The sequence below is a fragment of the Periophthalmus magnuspinnatus genome, chromosome 13 (assembly GCF_009829125.3).
Source record: "Periophthalmus magnuspinnatus isolate fPerMag1 chromosome 13, fPerMag1.2.pri, whole genome shotgun sequence".
In the NCBI taxonomy this organism is placed as follows: Eukaryota; Metazoa; Chordata; class Actinopteri; order Gobiiformes; family Gobiidae; genus Periophthalmus; species Periophthalmus magnuspinnatus.
Genome location: NC_047138.1, coordinates 3903145 through 3925592, shown reverse-complemented (window position 1 = coordinate 3925592; position 22448 = coordinate 3903145). Strand labels below are relative to the sequence as shown.

The following is a 22448-nucleotide window of genomic DNA, read 5'->3' as shown; positions in this document are numbered from 1 at the left end:
TGACTTGATTAAATAAATAAAACAAAAGCTCTTTTGTGGAGTAATGTATAGTCTTTGAGCACTTTTTTAGTCAGATTAATGCACATTGTGTTGACTATTTACATATTTACTCCAGATTATGTTATTCAAAGTACGTTTCATTGGCCTGATATTGTGTAAACCTAAAAAAAAAAAGGAAAATATGACTTATTTCCATTTTACTTAAAGCGAGTCACTGGGTCTAAACACGATTTTCCCAATGTGAATGCTATATTTGTATTCCTTACAAAGCACTTTACTCTGATCCAGCAACTGTCTGCAAATGTCCCCCACATTTCCTGGGGATATAGGTCAGTGTTTTGCCAGAATCATTACATCTAAAAAATGGGACAATGACTGCTCTCCCTAACATGCAACGATGGTACTCTGCTCTAAATCCATTCTGTGTTTTTCCACAGTATGTCTATTACAGTACGATTATTCATTTTCAATCTTTTATACATTTTTATTTTACTTGTTTTGTTTTTACAGCTCTCTCAGTTCTCACATGCAACTATGGATACTCCAAACAAGATTGAGTCAGTAAGTTGCAACCGCATGTTTTTTACAATACACTTTAGTACAGTATTTTCTGGGCCATAGGTCGCTCTGGAGTGTAAGTCGCACCAGCCAAAAATACATAACAATGAAGAAAAAAACATAAGTCGCACTGGACTATAGGTCACATTGGGGAAACTTATTTTACAAAATCCAAGACCATGAACAGACATTTTATCTTTAAAGATAAACAATAAAATGTCAAACAACAGGCTGAATATCAGTACATCACACTAACATAACACCTTTATTCAGCTACATGAAGCACAGACAGAACTGAACACGTGTCTGGTTTGTTAACGTAAGATATTAACAGTTAATCCAATAAATACAGCAGAAAAAACAAGCAACAAGTTTAAGATGGATTTCAATCCAGCCCCGGCCAAACTATAAAAAAAAGTGCCACTTAAAGTCCGGAAAATACTGTAAATGTTAATTTTTATTTCATTTAATTGTATTTATTTTTATTTATTTTATTTTATTATTTATTTACTTATTTTTATTTTATTTAGTATTTATTATTATTTATTTAATTATTTATGTATTTTTATTTTATTTAGTATTCATTATTATTTATTTATTTTATTATTTATTTAATGCACATGTACAATTTTTTTTTCTTATTTAAGCTCACAAAAGAGCAATAACATTTTGATTCATGTACTCACTATGCATTTATCTAAAGAAATACTATATACCTTATCTGTACACATTATTCTTTTTCTATAATGGTATTTCACAGTGAGTCTGATTTAACAGGTGCTACAAAGACACTTAGGATAAATACCACACTTATTTCTCGGCATATTGCTTGTGCATATTGCTAAATCTCCTGAGCATCATTTATAAACAGGGCTATTTTTGTGACCGTCCTCCATCTTGTTAATGATTTCGGGAGATGACTTGCAGTACAATGAAGCTGGTTTAAAGATGCAAAAAGCCTCAGGTAATGGGCACGTTTCTTATTATTGCAGTGTAGTCAATGAGCAAACGTCGGAGGATAATGAACAGGACAGCTCATAAGGCCACGCTATCTCTCCCCGGTGAAGGTTTGGTCAGTTATTTCTAAAGCTGAGGGATTTACGACAAACTCCGGGGATTTTCTGAAGTGGGTAATTGAGAAAGGCTTGTTTGCGGACATAAAAATAGGGGTGTGTGGTTATTGGGGTTAGCAATTGTTGTTGTGGGGTACAATTACAGTGGATAAACATAACAGGAGCTGCAGCAATTCAGATAAAAACTTCAAACTAATAGGGGATTTTCTGCTGGAATATGCAAAGGTTAGCATAATGAAATATAGTTGGTAGTTGTTAACAAGCATGCAGTGGTAAAATGCAAATGCCTGACTAGATTTTGTGCATTTTTTTGGTTTTCTTCCAACATATCTTCATTTTAAGATGCATTAACGTTGCTGGATTTCAAGTATCACTGTATTCCGCAACTTTATACGACGTACGCTTAACCATTAGCCAAATTGGAGCGTTTGAGTCACTCATTTCCCCTTTAAAGTCTTATAATTGGAGATGGTGTTAGAGCCAGTGCCACTGCAAAGGACTAGACTATAGTGTTAACTGTCAGCTCACATTATCATCATTATGGGAGAGTGACATGATAAAGGCAGCCCAGTGTCATTACCAGCACTGATGGTCACAGGCTGCTGACTCCACTGTCACTGTACAGAGTGTGTGCTGCCTCCCACTGCGCCGCTCAACCTCGCTCTGAAGACAGACCGCGCTGATTATAGGCTAAGCTCATTTCACCATAAAGGACATAAGGCTGCTCTCGATGTGTGCCTTATGCAATTGTAACACTCAGAAAATGTCTGATAGGAGAGAGAATAGGGACTTTTCTATTCTGGGTGGCTGTGTGTGGCAGAACAGGCTCTGACAGTGGGGGAGGGAGAGCTGCAGGCTGGTGCATTGTTTTAGCCCATAGACACTGCAGTGTTGTGTAACTGTGTGTGTGTGTGCGCGTGTCAGGGTGTGTGTGTGTGTGTGTGTGTGTGTGGCTGGGGACATACACAGTGCATTCACACTTCAGCAGCATCTCTGCTCTGACTCTCATCTCCAGCCGGACTCATGAAAATGAACACAACTGATACCAGACTGCCAGCTGTCCCTAATTCTGCCTGTTTTCTAACAGAGCTCCATCGCCCCTGGGGCCTGTGGGTAACCACTAATACGTATAATGGGATTATAACCAAAATTCATTAAGAAAAAGAGTGAGTTGTAAAAACACTTCAGTGTTACCAATTGAAACGGTAACAGTATTACAAGCTTTTATGAGTAAATCCCTTAAGAAATGAACCATACTGTATAATGTAGATGTTTAATCGGCTGTTTGTCAAAGCTGTTTGAGGTGAAAACAGTGGAAAAATCCTCAAAAATATCACAACTTACGGAAATCCGCTGAAAAGAACTGTACTGAAAAGACAAATACTAGAAACATGAGTCATTCTGTGTACAATCTGAAGAAGAATGACCACCACACTGCCCCATTTAACACAATCTTCTTTATATAATCTCTGCTTTTCAAAGTCAGGAGCCATCACCATATTTGCCATCAAGGCTGAATCTGACCACTGTGAATTCAACAGCTCTGTTAGTCGGGACTGAGGTATCTCATTGTATGCTCCTCTGGTGTGGGCGGGCTGCTAATGTTGTGCCCTTTGGCAAAGCACTCGTGCCCTTGGGAAGTGCGCTCTGCTGGAGGGACATACAGTTAAGTGTAAGTCCTCCACAGGACATTAATCAGGCTGGACGGGGCCTGTCCTAATGGGCAGCAGTGCTGATTTTAAGAGCCCCATGGAGCATAATCCATAGCGATACTGAGGCGCTGTAAGACTGTCCTTAGGTGTCGTTTTGCTGTAACTTTGCCTGTGAGCTGTTCATTAAAATGGCCAAGTGCCCGCCGTGATTTAAGCTGCCGCCGCCGGGACCGCCCCAGGCCACAGTCCAGCACTGTCATCACGTATTCCCATGATTTAGGTTTCAGATTTATTCTTTAAGCTGCGCCGCTATTAATGGCTGAGGCACAGAGCATAGAGCAAGGGCAGATTTATGGGGAATATAATAAACAAGCGTCAAAATTGATTGCAGAAGGAGCAGTCATTTCTCGATGTATGACTTTTCAAACAAAGGAGTTTTGTAGGACAGGAGAAATGCATGTTTTGTTGTGGTTGTTATAATCACCTACTCGATGCATTTTTGTGAGATTTTGGCTAAAAAATAATGTTTGAAAAGCTTGAAATAGTCCTAACTCTGTTGTGCATAATGCTATCTGTGTGTACTTTAGGGATATTGTGATATGAAGTGAAATACAATATCTTTTCACGGTTAGAGGATGCAGGAATTTTGACATTTTCTTCAGACGTGCAACTTTTAAAAGGCCCAGATGATCTAAATCAGCAGTTCTTGTTCCAATAGACTAACATAAAACATTGATATTTAATTTATTTTTAACACATTCATCCAGATTTATCTATTGGATTATAATCTGCCTCATGCCTTCAAACACTTGAAATGCCACTTTTACAAAAAAAACATATGGAGAACATGTCACTTCCACATCCAGAGGTCTCCGTCCATAAGTCCACTGACTGAGGTAAAGTGCAGTTCAGCCTGATGTAACCAGCTGCAAGACAATTTACGTCCAACAATTCGAACCAGTAAGTCAGGCTGAGTTCAATATGCTAATGCCCGAAACTTTTATAAAATATGTAGGAAAGACCAACTTATTAAGAGACACAAATTATACCCCCTTGCTTTAAGCGTATTTCTACAATAAAAATACAAAAATCATTTATTCTGTGTCATATTCTCGACTCTAGTACTTCACCTCTTCGTTGCCTTAGGCCCAACAGCTGCACTACTCGGTCTGGAGAGAAAGTCGGACTGCCTTCAAAGGGAAACCTGCAGCACTCAGAGAACAGACATCAAACATAAATGAATTTTGACCATCGGAGCAGCATTGAAAAAGCAACTAGATCAACCGTGAGAGTACGAGGCTGCGGTTTACATGCGCACACATACTAACCTTTTGTTTCAGAATCTCTCCCATCTTGTCAGTAACACTCAAGAGGCACAGGCCAACTACAGTCGCTGTGTCTTGTCGGGTTTTGTACGCATTATTATAGAGAGCAGTCATGCGTGAAATGCTGGAGTGGTAAAGCTGATGAACATGTGTACAGGACACATCTGCATATCCAGCCATGCATGTACAAACTATGAATGTATAAATTAACAACAGCTGTACCTATCGAATGCCAAATGGATTAAAAATGCATGTTGTTTTATTTTAATAAGTCGGTTGGAGTCGGCCTGGCAGAGAATTCTTCTGAGTAATGATTTCAACTCTCGTTCAATATTTGAACTGTATATTGCATAACAGGGACTTCAAATTTGGAGAATAAATAGCGTAGAGTCAGATAAAGTGTTGAAAACTTGTACGGTTACTTCAAGATGAAGAAAAATGGAAATAAATAACAGGGTGGGACTGAATTTCATGAAAAAAACTGGCAAATTTTGGTGTCCAATTTCATATAAAGTGATATTAAATGCATAATACTTCTGCTTAAAGCTGCACTACGTAACTTTTCTGGTGAGCTGCTACTTCTCTGCTTGTGTAAATGCAAATATGACTGCTTTATGTCAATTTGACATTAAAAATATCCATCTTTTTATAGCACATGTTCTTTTTATGAGCAGGTTTCGTCACCACGGGTCTGATCTGTCACTTCATAACTTTAATGCCGTACTGTGGAGTATTCTAGGCGACGCAGTAACACCTCCATGCAGACAAACAGGCGGTAAACCCTGCTTAGGAAAAATAACATAGTGCTAATGTTTGTTTTTTCTGCCTTTTTTCCAGTGGAGAAACAAACATGCCAGTTACAAGCTGTGATCTACTTCCTCGTTGTATTGTACAGCAGCAGTTGTTACGTCGAGCCTGGATTTCTGTTTGGGCTCGTGTGCCTTGTGTGGTCTCGGGGAACACAGAATGAAGTGACACGCCATCCGCTCCTGTAAATGAGATCTGCCTGCTATTTGCTGACCAAGCCTGAACCAGCTGAAACTAAATATACACTTGATCAGTAAGTGCAAAGCTATAGGAGCATGAGCCAACATCTATGGGAGAAAGAGCTCGAGGAACACATGCTGCTTATGTGTATGGACACGTACACGATATCACAGTTATGGAGTACTATTAGTATCAGTGTATCTATGAGAAAGAGCTGGGCGGATCAAATTTTGCTTCTTTTTCCTCATACAGATCAAAATTGCACTTTAATTCTCTCTTATTTACAACAAACACACCTTTAAACATGAATTTTCTGAACATAAACACTGCAAACTTTTAAAAATTGCCTTAAAAAACATACAATAGCCCAATTTGTCTTCAAACTACATGCTTTTACAGACACAGGAATGGCTAAAAACCTCAAAATTATAAAACAAAACAAGCTGATCATTGACTATATGTATTTGCTGAACATAAACACTGCAAACTTTTAATAACTGCCTTAAAAAACATAAAATATTCAAATTTTTCCTTCCTAAATCTCCAAAACACATGCTTTTACAGACACAGGATTGACTGTAAACTTAAAAATGATAAAACAAAACAAAACAAGCTGATCATTGACTATTATAAATCGCTGAATCTTGATCATCACATTCTGCTGTATTTTTATGTCAAATTTATATCTTTAGACATTTTATCATTGTTTGTTCATTTAGTTACATATTCCTCATAATATTCCTACTTCTTTTGATTACATAAGCACTATTTCCCAGCCCTGTTCCTTTGACAACTCGATTTACCGTCCGCGAGATCAATGAAGTTCTTTCTTGTCTTATACAGAATAAATCACGGGCAGGGTGTTTAACATGGATATTAAACAGCGAATAATTGTAAAGCGAGAAAAAAAATACTGCACTGAGATAGTTTCAATATTTTAAAGTCAAAGAATGTCTATAATTCAAAGATGGAAATATTCACTTGACACAGTAACATCCATTTTGTCGTAATGTATTAAACAAGTCAATTAAAGTCTCCAACGCAGAATTATCAGGGAATTAAATTATAATCAAGGTCATGATATAAAAGATAATAAAACTCACTCACTGCACTATTCTTCTTATAGTTATTACAAAAGAGTCTATATTCTCATTCATTTACTGGTAGGAACTTCGATAAACCTTTTACTAAATTTGTACGACATAGGACGTTAATTACCAGAAGGAAATCAGCAACAACAATGCACACTTTTTTATTTTTTCTAACATAAATGCGTCTTCTTTTGGCATGCAACGTGATCTCGTATGGCATCGTTCATCTTGGTGATTAATTGTTATTTCATAGGATGGATTTCCAGTGCCGGGAAGAAAAACAGCACCCACTAATCCTGCCTGATGTCACTGGGGTGTCACCGGGCAAACACACCGGTCAGAACTTCCAGGGAAGGTCCTGTCTCTTGGCTCGAGAGCAAGAACAGAGAACTTAAACCCTTGGCAGCAGAGAGACATTGTGCACAACTTTCCAGTATGATCCTCGGTCGCTACTAAACACAAATAAGCACTGCGGTAACACCAACAAGCCACTGACTACAGAATTACATAAGCAAACAGCCAAATAATGAACGTTTAAGTGAGTTGTAGCAGCTGCTATAATCAGAATGTTGTAGATACGTGAATTCAAATGCTCAAAAGCAAAATCAGCACTGAAAATATTACTCATTTCACTAAAACCTGATGTTTCCAGAATAGTTTTACAATGCTCTTTATCAATATCAACATCAGAATTAGTATTAGACCACACAGTGATAAAATAAACTACTTTTGTCTTGAAAATTGCCATTTTTCTTTGGTAATTGACTTTGTTTTGGTGTCAGAAATAGTATTGAGTATCAATTTTACAAACATGAACAACACCTTACAGAGAGAGTACTTTGTCAGGTGTCAAGAAGAAAAAGCATCCAGTTAACTCCCCGCTCCTTTCTTCAATAAAAATGCCCCTTTTATTGTTTACTTGAGCGGACAAGTTGTTATTTTCTGTCTGAGAGCTGCTGTATGGCTCCCAAGGGTCACCAGTAAAAGTGGTCTGTCTGACTTGAGAAAACCTAACACTTGCCTGAGCTATCTATCTGCATCGATTTTTTTTAATTTTTTTTTATGCATTTACTGACAATCCCATGCACGAGTTGCTCTCAAAATCTGCTTGTCACTTGTGCAATGCAATCTCTGCCCTGTCCTCTCAGCTATCTCTGCTACCACATGCTCATCACTGGGATTATCTGCACTTCTTTCTTCATCAGCCCGGGCTCAATCCAGCACTGCATCGCCTCTCTGCTCTACACTTCCACTGCTGCTCTGTAAACATGGACCAAAGGGGTTGACAAAGATGGCAATCTCCCCCAGCGCTGCTCTAATCATGATCAGCATAGAAATTGGTTCAGCGTATGTGCAGCCGGGCTTGTGCTGCTTCAAGTGATGTTTATCTGCGACCCAATCACAGTTAGACAAACAAAGTGAATGCATTGTTCTCACCTGATTCGGAGACTTTGCTTGGTTTGACTCTTATTCCACAGCACGCAGTAGAAGCATTCCCATTCATTCCAGAAATCCTGGTTTTGTCCCTCGCTGTACGTCCCTCCTCTCCTCCTCTCGCTCGTCCCTTGTCAAAAGAAGAGAGGCAGCATTCAAAGCATCCCTTTGTTTTATGCTACAGCTGACAGCCGCCTTCATGCCTCAGATGATGGGGTAAAAAAAGACCAGAGTATACGGCATGCTGCTTTCTCTCTCTCCTCTCCTCAGACTAGTAAGCGTTTATGTGTTTTAGCCTCCTCCTTCCTTCCTTCCCTCCCTCCCTTCCTCTCCTTGTCTCGTGCCCTACTCCGCTTCACCCTCCGCGGCTCGCTGCTACTGTCGTGACGGTGGGATCGGCTCTACGCGTGCGGAGACATCTGCGAATGTGCTTATGTTTGAGGAGGGTGGTAGGGGGGACTAAAGTAGCCTCTTAGCTGAGACTGAGACCACCCCCTCCTCCCCTTTTAGAGATGGGCTTTCTAATGGCATGTACCATTAAAGCTGGGAGCAGGGTGGGCTGCAGCATTGAGCGGAGAGAACGAGGAGAGAGAGAGAGAGAGAAACGAGGTGTTGGTGAGGATAAAATAACTAGGAGACACAATAGAAGTCACCTCAGTGCGCTTATGTGATGCAACGCCATATGACACGTGCAGAATGGGGGCTGCACAGAGGTGACCTTAAATCAATGTAATGATGGACTGAAGGACACGTCTCAATTATGATTAATGGCCAATTGTTTACAGCTGGTTAGACGACTGAAACGGCTGTAGCTGTAAACACACGTGACGACGAGAGTTGGGTCAATAGGAAACTCAAATTAATCAATCATGTGGAAATTCCTACACAAAAATCATCAAAGTTACAAACGTATGTGTGTTTGTTGCGCCAGTTTCTTGTCTCAGTTGAAGAGTTGTTTCGCGAGGGCATTTGGATTTCTGCACAAAGGAAAACTGACAGTGAAAAGAAAGCGAACAATAAGGAACGATATCTGGTAGTTTCATGAAATACTTGCAAAAACAGTTTTCGATTGTCGCCTTACATAAAAGAGAAGTGGAATAGTGTGTGATTCAGGAGTACAGTTGTGGGTTCAACAATGAAAAATACAAAAACGTGGTGTGAAAAAAAAAAGATTGGATATAAATGTACAGTGTCTTTGTCGTTTCTGTAGCTAATAAGCAGAGCTGCACGAGGTAAACGATGCGATTTATGCTTGACGAGTAGGATTCTGCGCACGCTGTAAACAACTCCATAGACAGAAGAACAACATTTTTACATGTCTGTGAAAGTCTAAACCCTCTAAATAACTGCAGCCTTCACAATTTCATCACTTTGCACCAACTCGAATTGAGATTTTGTTTTGATTGCAACATATTAAGCAAACCAGAGCGCTGAGAGCGACCCGCCTCAAGCCCACAGTTGTCTGGATACCGTCCAGTTATTCCATGGAACAATTAAAGCAGGAGCTGAACTCTACCAATTGAACAAATGCAATGATTTTGTCGATTAGCTGACAAATTCAATTCCATTTTTCCCAATTAAATTCTCAGCCGGAACAGACTGAGTTAATTTAATAAACGGAGCAGCATACTAAACTGGCTGGTGAGCTTCCCCTAATCCACGGCCGGTTCCCTTTATGCTCCGTGAACGTTTGCATCGTGGACGTGTGCGTGTTTCATCCTCGACAAAGACGATTAAATGTCGCGGTTTGGACGTACACACAATACGTAACGAGCACATATGTTGTTTTTGGCAGTGGATCAGTTCTAGAAAAGCTGCGTTTGTATTAGATTTGCTACTTTCTTACGCGTGACACGAAACAGAATTGTGCACAAACTGGACAAAAAGAAAATTTGCATGATACTAGACACGACGATGTTTATGTTTAAACAGCATCTGCGTCTTTGGTGATTGACAAACAACGTCCCACCCTCTTTATTCTTCACACATTTCCATCACCTCCAGGAAGTGCATCATGTAATTTCAGGCTTGAATGAATAAAGGGCCAGTGTGCGGTGGAGGTGAGACAGCGTCTGGTCCCAGGCTGAAAAACGCCATCGCGGCCAGTCCCTCCACCTCCGGGAGACCACAGAGAGACAGCCAAAACCCAGGGAGAGGTGGCACCCGTCCAACCAACCAGCTGATCCAAGCGGCACACAGAAAAATACAGAAATATTTATGTGATTTAATTACTTCAAGGCAAATTAAACACCTTTTATGATCACATTGACTTCATCTTTTTATTACTTCTAGGTGCATTAGGTATCGTTTCTGGTCGTTTGCTCTACCACCTACTTGTCGTCGTGGAGAAGTCATTGCTTTGCCTGAAATGTCCTACAGTATGGCATTAAATGTATCGGTCTCCGGGGAAACAAGGTGCCACCAGGCCAAGTTACTCATCAGAAACGTGGAGAGGCGACCCTACGTACTGATGTTTTTCAATGTGCTGCTATTGGCTATAAAAACACTTCATTCAGGATATATACATTTATAATGCAATGTTCCCGGCAAATCAATATCATCTCCATGGAAACAAGCAGCTGCCAGAAAAGTTACGTTCTAGTGAATCTTTAAATTTGTGAACTTGGATAGGGCTTTGTACAAAACAGATTCGCCGTAACATTTTGATACAGTTAGAAAAAGAATGTTTTTGTTGTATGTAATAAAAGTTGACTCAGTCCTGCTTTATCGTTCAGTGCAGAGATGGGATAATAAACAATAATATCGTTTATCGTGGTAAAAAGTCTTGACAATACAGTCGTGTGAGGGCGCTCTAGACTTGTACCAGTATCTACTCCTCCTGTACCACGGAACATTTTAAATTTCAACATTACGGTAATTCAAAAAAACATCTGAGAAAGACTGAACGAAAAAGAAAATCATATTCTGCTGAGGGGCCACACAGAAGAGAAAATGGCGCTTCATCTTCCTCCAGAGTTGGCGGATTTGTTCAGAAGTGACACCGAGGATGAAGAATTTAGTGGATCCAGAGTAAACTTGTTAAGCTTGTTTTTTCTGTCTTATTTACCTGCTTAACTGTTAATATCTTACGTTAACAAACCAGACACGTGTTCAGTTCTGTCTGTGCTTCATGTCGCTGAATAAATATAAATGTGTTACGTTAGCATGATGTACTGATATTCAGCCTGTTGGTCCACATTTTATTACTATTATTATAACTTGCCTTTACAGATAAAATGTCTGTTCTTGGTCTCGGATTTTGTCAAATAAATTTCCCCAAAAAATGTGACTTATAGTCCAGTGCGACTTATATGTTTTTTTCTCATTATTATTATGCATTTTTTGGCTGGTGTGACTGACTTATACTTCGGAGCAACATATAGTCCAGAAAAAATGGTAATCAGGATAATCGCCAACAAAAATAATCGTCATTATGTTATCAGAATGTGCAGAAAAAAACACTTCTCCCTCATAGTCTCCTCTAGATCATTGTTGTTTTCACTTATAACAAACTACAAACATAACAGCTGTTTAAATATGGAACCTATTCATAATATTAAAACTGTAATTATTCATATCCAGAGCGTTTTTAAACTGTCAGCAACAATAATTATCACGATATAATTGTCAAACGCAATTATTTTGGCCATGATAATTTGCGACGCCACATTTCAATATCGTGCTTTGGCTAGTTCACTGTTTTATTCATTCATTTTTCAGTCACATAATCATCATTGCTTCTGCGCCTGTGTCCGCGCTGACCACCTCCAATCACATTCACACGTTCACATTGTATTATTGTCAGCACCTCGTTTATATGCAGCTCTGTACGTGGCAAACCGAGACCAGAACCTCACACTCATCATCACCTTTGACGTCACGATGTTTTTCAGCTCTGGACCACACTAATGCGCCTAATATGTGTTAGGATTATGGAAAAGTGTATCATTTTTAGCGTTGCAGTTAGATTTGCGTTTATAGTTTCAACTGTTCGTTTTTTTTTTCCGTTTTTTTTCATATTAGGATTCAGTTCACAGAGTTTAAACCCCATCACAACACGATTTTTTTAAACCTGAATAATCGTTCCAACTGCGATTTCCGTTCAATCCCAACAATCATCAACGCCAAACAAAACCCGACGTCTTCTCATCCACCGCAGTTCGCTCAAACCTAATCAAATCCTCAACTTTGCTCTTTTTTATAGCGTCTAACACATGTAATTGTTGGCGTGGCGATGTGAATGTCCGTAAGCCTGAATCACCTGGGGGAGCGGCCTCTGATGGTTTAGCGGAGACCTGCTACATCTGGATGCTGTGTGAGATGTGATATTTTGAGCAGAGTGTCCACATGGATCTGACTCAAGTGACTGCACTGAATCAAAAACATGACAGGAAAACGTCTGCCCAAATTTGTGCACACAACTGGAAAAAGTACACTCAATCTTATATAAAAGTTCTGTTACTTGAAAGGTAAAAATATCCAACGAATAGTGGCTTGAGTGAATGAAAAAACCCTTTATATTAAGCTTTAAAGGGTACTTAAAGGCTAAAATGGCTTGTTTTTCTATTGCAGGGGCCCGATGTAATGTAAAATAAACTACTTTTTTAACTTGTTCATTAACTTTCTGTATTTAGTACTTACTCAGGTTACAAATATTGCATATGTATGTCCATAAATGTAAAAAATATGGCTGTATAACTGCGCATCTCCTGATATTGACATTTTAAGTCGATCGTACCTTTTAAACTACCTTGTCGTGGGCCGCATAAAATGACATGGTGGGCCACATTTAGCCCGCGGGCCTTGAGTTTGATACATGCGTTTGTATTGTGTTACTCTTATTGCTACGAAAAAGGACAAAATTATATATACGTGACATTTTGTGCTGGGTAAATATTAAACTAAAAGCATTCTTTGCCCCCAGAAGTGGTCGTTTATGATCTGCACTTGAAATAATTATGGCGTGCATGAATAAATCTGTATATAGTGTGGACATATTTGTGCGTATATAATAATGACACTTTAAAACTACTCAATATTCTCATTGTTGACGGTGAAATTACAGTTTTGAGTTGTAAGAAAATCACTATAAGGTATAAAGAGGATTAGGTGCTTATTCACGTGCCAGAAAATGCCTTTTCTCGCTCTTTTTTTCATCTCTCTTCACTACAGCGCAGTCGTACTCCTTATAAACCCGATTTATACGCTGTCACACAGGACAATAGCAACCACCTCGCCATCCATGTAGCAACAATATGGATTTACCATTAAGATGACATGTGGACTTAACTATTGCCCTGAGTACAAGGCTCTCACAGTCCAGTCAAGTGCACGGTGAATGTAAGTGTGTTTTGATCTATGAATGTGTTCAAACAGGCTATTCTAAAGTGCTATAAATAAACTTGGCTGATTACTGCCTGACTCGAGTGTGTGCTGTCTGTCAATGTGGACACCGGGCCAAGGACGTCAGTTTTGGTTCAATTTATCAAAAATCTGTCCTGAGATTTGATTCATTTGAGGTGCACAGGACATGAAGAGGGAAAGGCTGCAGCTCTTATTGTATGACCAGTGTTTAAAACAGATTATTTTACAGATTTTATGTAATTACCCTATAGAAAACTTTATCTTTTATCATAATTATAACTTTTTGACTTGGGTTTTCTTGTAAGTCCAAACCTATAAATGCTATTGTACTCAACTATAACCATAAATGTAAAATATAAATACAAATTATAAAAAAAATACAACAACAACAATAATAATAATAATAATAATAATAATAATAATGCTTTTATACTCAACTATAACCATAAATGTAAAAAATAAAACATAAAAATATATTAAAAAATAATAAATACATAAATAAATACATACATAAATTAATAATAATAATAATAATAATAATATTGTACTCAACTATAATCATAAATGTAAAAAATTAAATATAAAATAAATAAACAAATAAATTATATTTCCATGCCAGCCAAAAAAAAAAAAAAAAATCAGTGTTGTAAAAGCAAATCTTAAAACAAACTACTTCTCTTTTTCACGTTTTCAGGACTGTAAAAATCATGTATATATTGTGTATTTTGGCCGTTTCCTTGTACACATAAAATAAGCACATGTATATTTTTCATCTGCTTTTGGGGCCCGGTGCAGGCTATAAGTCACACAAACACAATTCCTTTTTAACATTCAAACCAAAACACAACCCTTTCAAAGTGGGACCTCTTTTTATCCCAGACACAAAGGCCAAATCCTGACAAGAAACCAAGGACCTAATGCTGCCATAATGTAGCCTCAGCACTGCCAGAGCGGCGTGAATGCGGCAGGGCAGCAGATGGAGGGGCCAGCGTTTCTGCCAGACCCTCTCTCTCACCGGGGGTCTCATTCACATCTCACTCTCACACAATTTACACTGGACATTTGTACCGCCAGTATGACTGTACTGAAAGAGTCGAGGAATTGTTATTGAAATTCAAATGGTTCTCTTGACAAGGCATAATTTTTCAAGAACGACAATTCGCTCTGCATTGACATTTAGAAAGCTCTTAACATGTTCTCTTCATGTCAACAGAATCTGATCTATATGTTTACAAGCGCTACAGACTCTAGTTTCTTCTCCCATTGCTAGAAAATGTTGTAACCTTTATTTTTGGTATATTTGATGAAACAAAAGCGGCCTAATTTATCCATCTCCATAGCGACGGGCAGGTCACGTCATCAAACCAAGTTCAGATCAGCTGGTGCAGATATGTGGATAGAAAAGCATGCTCACAGTGTGTTTTAGCCATAAATACAACTGCAATTCAATAAATGCATGATAAATAAATTCTAGAAAAGCAAAAAACATCTCTCTGGGGAGCCAAGCAGGTGACGCACTGGACCCCCAACCAGAAAAATGACATTATACGCCTCGTGCAATCATTAACGCAGCTGTTTTTCAGTTTCATTGTTGCATTTTGACTCATTTTGCCCCATTCCCTAAACACATCTTTGCTTTTTCCATTTATTTTACTTACTTCTTTCAATTTCGCCAGCTCTTAATTTACTCTAGGACTATATATTAAAGCAGCGCTGAAAATTAAATATAATACGCCACAAAACAGGATACCATTTGATAAAACATTCATCTTTACCCCGTTCTTCATTTACATTTCCCATTATTGTATCGAGACAAATCAACAATACAAGTCAATTTAGGCCAGAATAAGGAAGACAAATGTTCCCTCCTGCGCTTGTGAAATGTAGTTGTCAAAAGCTCTTTGTATTCGGCTCACAGCGTGCGACACTTTCTCACAATTGAGTTTTTCCCCTTTTGTGGCTCTTGCAGGATGGCCCGGAGGCACGCACTTTTACCAGGCAAACAAGGAGGCAGAGAGGAAATAGAAACGGCTGGTGTCAGGGCTGTGTCGGGGGCAATTATGGTGCTCCATGGGCTGCATGTGATGAGTGCAAATGTGTTGGTGTGAGAGGGTCCAGAAATGTAAGGCTGCACAATGGGGGGAACTACAACTGTTTCATTACATATAACCTGACAACTGCGGTGGAATAAAGAGTCTGTACTTTATTATGCAGAGAGATGGGGACAGTTAGAAGGATTATTATTATTTCTAAATAGTAGATCAAAGCGTAATCACGATGGTAAAGCTGCGTTATCCAATTGTCAGAGGAGAAAGTAGGTTTTTAAATCCTAGACGTGCATGAATTCGCAGAGACATGCACTGCTTTAAATTACAATTAAGTCAAACCGCTAAGTCGAATGATTTTTAGCACATTGGCGGAAGGAAACGTGATGGAAAACACATTCTACATGATCACTCTTCACATCAGGTCCTGCAATTTTAGACCTTCGTGACGCAAGAACACTTATTTCCTTCTCTTAAGACTGCGCTAGTTTTAGAGGAGAGCTGGAGGACGTGTCTGGGGTGAGGGAAGTCTGGGAGTTCCTGCTTAGACTGCTGCACCCGCGACCCAGTTTTGGATAAGCGGAAGAAAATGGATGGATGGAAAAGCAGCACTACAAAATTGAAGATAGAGATTAGCTATATATACACCGCCTGGCCACCGAAAAGAAGGTCAACACACTCTAATATTTGGTTGTTTTTTCGCTTCTGCAACATCTCAAGATTTATTTCCATCCAGTGTTCCATCAACTTTCCACCAAGATCTCACATTGATGATGGTGGAGTCTGACGCTGCACAAAGCTTCTCCAGCTCATCCCAAAGATTCTCAATGGGGTTAAGGTCTGGACTCTGTGGTGGACAATCCATGTGTGAAAATGACGTCTCATGCTCCTGAACCACTCTGTCACAATTTGAGCCCGATGAATCCTGGCATTGTAGTAAAAGCTAAAAAAAAGTATTTTTACTCATGGTATAATGGTATGCAACTACAAACCTAAACGCCTGACAACTTCCCACACTTTCCACAGGAGGAGGAGGCTTCTGTGGATGAATTGCGTCGCATTGGGTGAGATCTTGGGCAGGTGGCCAGAGCAATAACAGCCCGTGCAATCGTTTCTGTTTCTATGGCCTTGGGATGTGCCATTACTTAAAGGCAATATAGTGGCCTAGTGACCACGTACCTAGTCCAGAAGACAGATAGATATGGTGCACTAACCCAATTTTACCTGAGAATAAATGGGACGCCTTCCACCAGCCTGGATTAGAAAACCACAGAGAAACTGAGGGGATATTTCTTAGTAACCAAGCGCAATTAACAACTAACAAAAATGGGCTGTAACTAAAAAAAAACATTGCTACAAACCTTATTTTATATTTTGTTGATTGTAAAACTACTTATGTATGATACCGAAGAAATAATTGAAAGAAAGTACAGAGCTGTGGGCGGAGAAAGGGGTAAAGGTGAAAACAAAATGTGAATTCTCAAGCCTCGAATACAGAACAACTCAAACATCACTCAAAATATAACTTTGAGTCAGATAATATTGAGCTAGAAAGGTAAACAAACATGTCTCCTTTAAAATAATCTGTGTCTAAAACTAATTCTGCATCCTAAAAACTCTTTTCTCAGGACGTCTTAAAGGGTGTAGCACCAGACAGGACTTTGGACGTCATTATATTTACCTCATAAGTATTTATTGAGGAAATTATGTCAATTGGGCGTGGAGTTAAGGACAGTTCCTTGGCACTATTGAGTCTTACAGTATTACACTGAGGTGTCAAAACACACTAGTCCAAGTTTGTTGGGCAGGACATGTATTTGCTAAAAAGTTTAATGAAACAAAAGGAATCGGGGATGTTTGGAGCTCTGAACTGGAAAACAGCTGTGTAAAATGAACTAAAACCAGGTAGGTTTTTAACAAGCTAAGCACAATATAGAACCATTAAAAATAAGTAAAAAATTATGCTGTACAAACTTTGTCTTTTAATTAAAATATACCCAAACTATCTGCTAAAAACGTGATATTTATTACTGAAACAAAATCAGGAACATATGAAATCTGCATAAAGTGAAACAAAGAAGAAGAAACAACATGAAGGTTTATATTATGCAAGTTAATAATAATACAAACAAGTAGTTATTCTGTATTGTCTTTTAAAAACAATATACCCATAAAAAGCAGAGATGGAGCATGCTCTTTCTCAGCTCATACATTTGTTGCAGTATTTTGCTCACACCGGGGAGTGGAGCACAGAGGCGGGAGGCCAAGCTGCCCGCTGAACAGCTGCCATTGGCAGCAGCCGGCCCGGGCGAGGAGGGACTGTATTTACATTGAATTAGCCCATCACTTGGACAGGCCTGTCATCGTACCAGGGACGCAGACACATCAACAAATAGCTTTCTGACAGCTGATTCAAGGGCACACCCCGACACACTCGCACATCAAATCAGACCTGCAAATATAGAAAAGTGCTTTTGTCCACAGCAGAAACACTGACTGCTGCCCTGTCTCACACTGCACAGGTGATTCAGGAAGATCAATTATTCAATGTAATAAATAAAGTAGATTTTTACACTCACTATTTATCACGTGTACCTTTACTTTGCAATAGTGGGGATTTTTCTTCTTATTTTTATGTAGTTTTAGACTTGTATGAAACGAGGTGTCAGAGGTTAAATTATTAACACCTGACACATTGTAGATACTAGATGTACAAACTAAAACTGTTTTTCACAATATGGCTCTCTTAGAAAATGGTTTACTGCTGTAAGGTTAGATATTGCACCGCCAGATTTGTTATTCTGACAGATCTAGATACAGGTGCTACGCTGTGAACGCATTTGTTTAGCCACTAGTGATAAGGGTGAGGCCCAAAGGAAAACCTGATTGATCTGCTCGTCTTCAAGGTTGGATTCTAAGTACAGACTGTGCTAAGAAGTGCTAGTATGTCAATAATGTTCCAGAGAGTGAAAAGCACTGGTTATATGCAGGACTGTCAATACATATGAGGAAATGTGAAGCACGGTATGACACATCAAGGTTTCTGAATCCCATTAGGCCTACGAAAAGGTACATTTTATGCATTTAAATACAGGCGCAGGTGGGTTACTTTGACTAAGATAGCACCCTTGAGAAAAAACTATTCAACCAGAGGATTTTTATGACAAAAGTTTATACGACAAAAGCAACAACTGAACAATGTCATGTTTTGTTTTGTTTCCACAACCTTTTCCTCTGCTATTTCATGCATTGTTAGAGAAATTGCTGTGTTGCACCAAGGCCACGCCCTGTCAAACCCAGTCCTTGTTACCTTGGCCTACGTCATCAGAGGTATAATACTCCCTACGACGTAAGCAAAGCCAGACTGGACTGTACTCGACTGGACATTATCACAGTGTCTTGAGGTTTCATGTCTCCGTGTGCTGTGCTGATGGTAAATTAACTTCTCCTGCATTAAAACTCCAGCCTCTTCTCTTTATTCTCAGGCTACTACAATTTATTCTACAACGTGCATCAAATTTTAGAACCTCTGGGCCGATAAAAATGAATCATGATTTGTTTCTGTGTGTGACAACGTGGGCCTTTCTCCCTTTTAACATCACCTTAAATTTTCTTTATGCACAAATTTGTTCATTTCCAACTAATCATAACTATCCCGGGTTTGTTTTGTTTAGTTTTTTAGTTTAATTTAATCCCCACACACTCCTGTTAATTTAAAGATAATTTATTTGGTTATATTTGGTCAGTTCAGTTTAATACATTCATCTGCTCTTACCTGGATCTCCACACAGTCCAAACACAGAGGGGGCGTGGCCTATGTCAGCCATTTTGTAAAGCTTAGGTGTGGTCGTGGGCCGGACCATGTGGAGGGGAGAACTGGGTTAAGTTCTTTTTCTTTTTGTTTTATTGTCTTTTTGTATTTTGTAATGTTTAAGTGTTTATAGTTTTATTTTAAACACTTTTTGAGGTAAAGTGATTTAGGCCCTCATAAGTCCACAGTGTAGTATATGATCCTGCTAAACTTGTACCTGCAGTACCTGAGAAGTAACTGGTATTTAGCTGAGGGAGAGGATATAAATCAGGGCAAGTCAGACTTTCAGAGAGACCATCAGTGTAGCCTGGTACATGTGGGGTGTTTCTTCGTTTTCTTAAGTTCTGTTGCTTTTTGCTTGTCGAGCACAGTTGTTTTTTTGTAAATATGTATTTTTTTTCCAGGCTTTACCGCCGTGATTGAAATAAATTTTGATAATGGGGGGGATTGGTCTGAGTCTGACTCCTACTTTGGCCACATCAGGCCAACTTCTCCATATCATGTCTGTATGGATCACAATTTCTTTCCGAGTCTTGTTTCCATGTTTTTTTCTGCGTCTGTATGGATCACAATTTGTTTCTGAGTCTTGTTTCCGAGTCTTGTTTCCATGGGTTTTTTTTTTGTGCTTCTGTATGGATCACGAATTGTTTCCGAGTCTTGTTTCCGTGTTGTTTTTGCACTTCTGTATGGATCAGGATTTCTTCCTGAGTCTTATTTCCGTGTTTTTTTCCGTGTCTGTATGGATCACGATTTGTTTCCGAGTCTTGTTTCCGTGTTTTTTTCCGTGTCTGTATGGATCACGATTTGTTTCCATGTCTGTATTGATCGTGATTTGTTTCCGTGTCATTTTTTCCCCGTGTCTGTATGGATCATGATAAGTTTCCGTGTCTTGTTTTCATGTTTTGTTTTGTTTTTTCCGTGTCTGTATGGATCATGATTTTCCGTTTGATTTTATTTAGTCAAACAAACACATGACTTTTCAACATTATTTTCCTGAATATAAAAAATACAGACCGTTTATAATCGTCACCAGTGCATTAACATAAGAAACACTCCAAACCCTGTGCTGTTAGTGACACGATCGGCTGCAAACCTTTCCATTAAAACAACCAAAGTACAGAATTGACAATTAGAAATGACTAATCTCAATATGGATTAACATTCGATTAACTGCACGGCCTTAGTCTAACTTCTAATATTGAAACTTCTACATTATGATTCAGATTGAGACGCTCCACTGAATTCCCCACAGCTCGCGGATCTCTGTTTACTGTTTGCTTGTGTGAGAGAGTTGTGATGTGCTGAAAGGTGTGATTTGAGCTTGTGATGAAACATTTGATCATAATATTTGAGCCAGTTCTCTGCCGCTGATGCACTACTGCTGGTTTCATCAGTATGCATTGGCAAATGGAGAATAATATAATCTTCAGTCTGGCAGTTTGGAAATGGACTTGTAAACAAAAAATAGGTAAAAAGTGAAGTCTGCAGCGCACATTTGCAGCTTATATTTTCGATGATCTGTGCACTGACCCAAAGCTGCTTTCCATATCAGAAATATACATCACATTACTCAGTTTCAAAGCAATCAACTATATTTTCAACACCCCCTTCACAGCCGCGCAGAGAAAAACTAAGCGCAGCATATTTTCATCTGCATTTGCAAAAATAAATCCTGAAGTTTTGTTTATTTCACATTTTGCCAGATTTAAAATGTGGTATTTCGAAAAGAATACAATTGTTGTTTTGAGGTTTGAACCTACTCCAAGGTGAAAAAGTTTTTACATTTTGAAGTGTGCTTTCTTCAAAAATAACATTTTTCCAACTAGAAAACTGCAACTTTCAGATGGGAGCAAACAAACATTCAATATGTCACGACTCATTATTGAAGTTTAAAAGCACCAAAACTGGATCTATTACGATTTATGACACTAAAGTGATACTTTATTATGAATATGATTTATTTACTATGTTATGTAAGCTGTAAATCAAGGTGACTGAAGGAAAAAACACTAAACAAAAAGAAAAAAACATGATTGTGGATGTATTTTTTATCATTTAAAGCAAAAAAGTGTAAATATTTTAATTAGTTTCCACTGAATTTGCGACTGCTTTTTCTTATTGAGCCATTGAGTGCCCTTTTTCACATATTACAATGCCATTTCTTCCTTTCCGTCTGTTCTTTTTGAAATACGGGGCTGTGAAGGTTACAGAAGTGCTTCAGAGCTTTCTGTGTGAGAAAACAGCAGAAAAGGCAAATCCTTGAAGCTGAAACTGGTGATGTAATCAATGAAAACCCAGCCTGTGTCTCTCCTCAATCAGCATTTTACAAACAGCATCGCAAACAAAACATGAAATATACATCTCAGTCAGAGTTTGTGTTTCATCACGAGATCAAAGCTCAACTTGTGATCCGGTCTAAACGCCGCAGACACAAACGCACAGTGGATAACGGAGGAATTATACAGTATGTCTGCTAGTGACTGGAGAGCTCACAGGAAAACACAGCCAAATCCACAATCCAAACACTAATCCTACACTTTTCTGGAACGGTTTCAGATTTTGGAAAGGATACTGCAGAAATAACAATAAAGGGCCAGACAATTTTCAAAAATATTGTGCGTATACTCCAAACACACGACATTACAATAACACTCCATGTCCATGAATCTTATATACTGCTTTTTAACTCACACAGAAGCCCTTTGACAGTCTGAACATGCAATTTTGGAGTGAGAAACTGTAACCTATAACCTTCTGTAAACCTATAGTAACTTCCCCTCGTCGTCAAACAGTTGATGTTGCATTATTCAGTATCGTGTTTAGTCTTAGTGCCATAACTTTGCACTTATTCGAGCTTGAGATTGGCTCAAAGTGAACATGGTTATATGTTATTTGTTGCAGGAAGAGAAACATTTGGCATAAAGAAATAAAATGTCTGGATTTGTTTGAGTTTTTTTTTGTGTATTCTGTGCTCTTTTCCCCTCTCTCTTCTTTGTCCTTGCCTGGAGCTGGGCGGAGACTCTGGCACCGCCTGCTACACAACTGCAACTAATATGCAATCAAGCCTCCACCTCTGTAACAATCCTCAGCGCCTTTGTACTCCAGAGG

At 38.8% G+C, this 22448-nt stretch overlaps 2 protein-coding genes across 4 annotated transcripts in view; both read right to left on the bottom strand.

Moving 5' to 3' along the window:
* b3gat1a (beta-1,3-glucuronyltransferase 1 (glucuronosyltransferase P) a) overlaps positions 1 to 8571 on the bottom strand; it is a 92740-nt gene extending 84169 nt beyond the window's left edge. For both annotated transcript variants that reach the window (XM_055226220.1, XM_055226221.1), the window contains exon 1: positions 8124 to 8571. The gene's annotated coding sequence lies outside the window, so the exon portion shown is untranslated. The remainder of the gene's footprint in view (positions 1 to 8123) is intronic.
* fam118b (family with sequence similarity 118 member B) overlaps positions 1 to 22448 on the bottom strand; it is a 144399-nt gene that overhangs the window by 118619 nt on the left and 3332 nt on the right. The gene's annotated exons all lie outside the window — the stretch shown is intronic.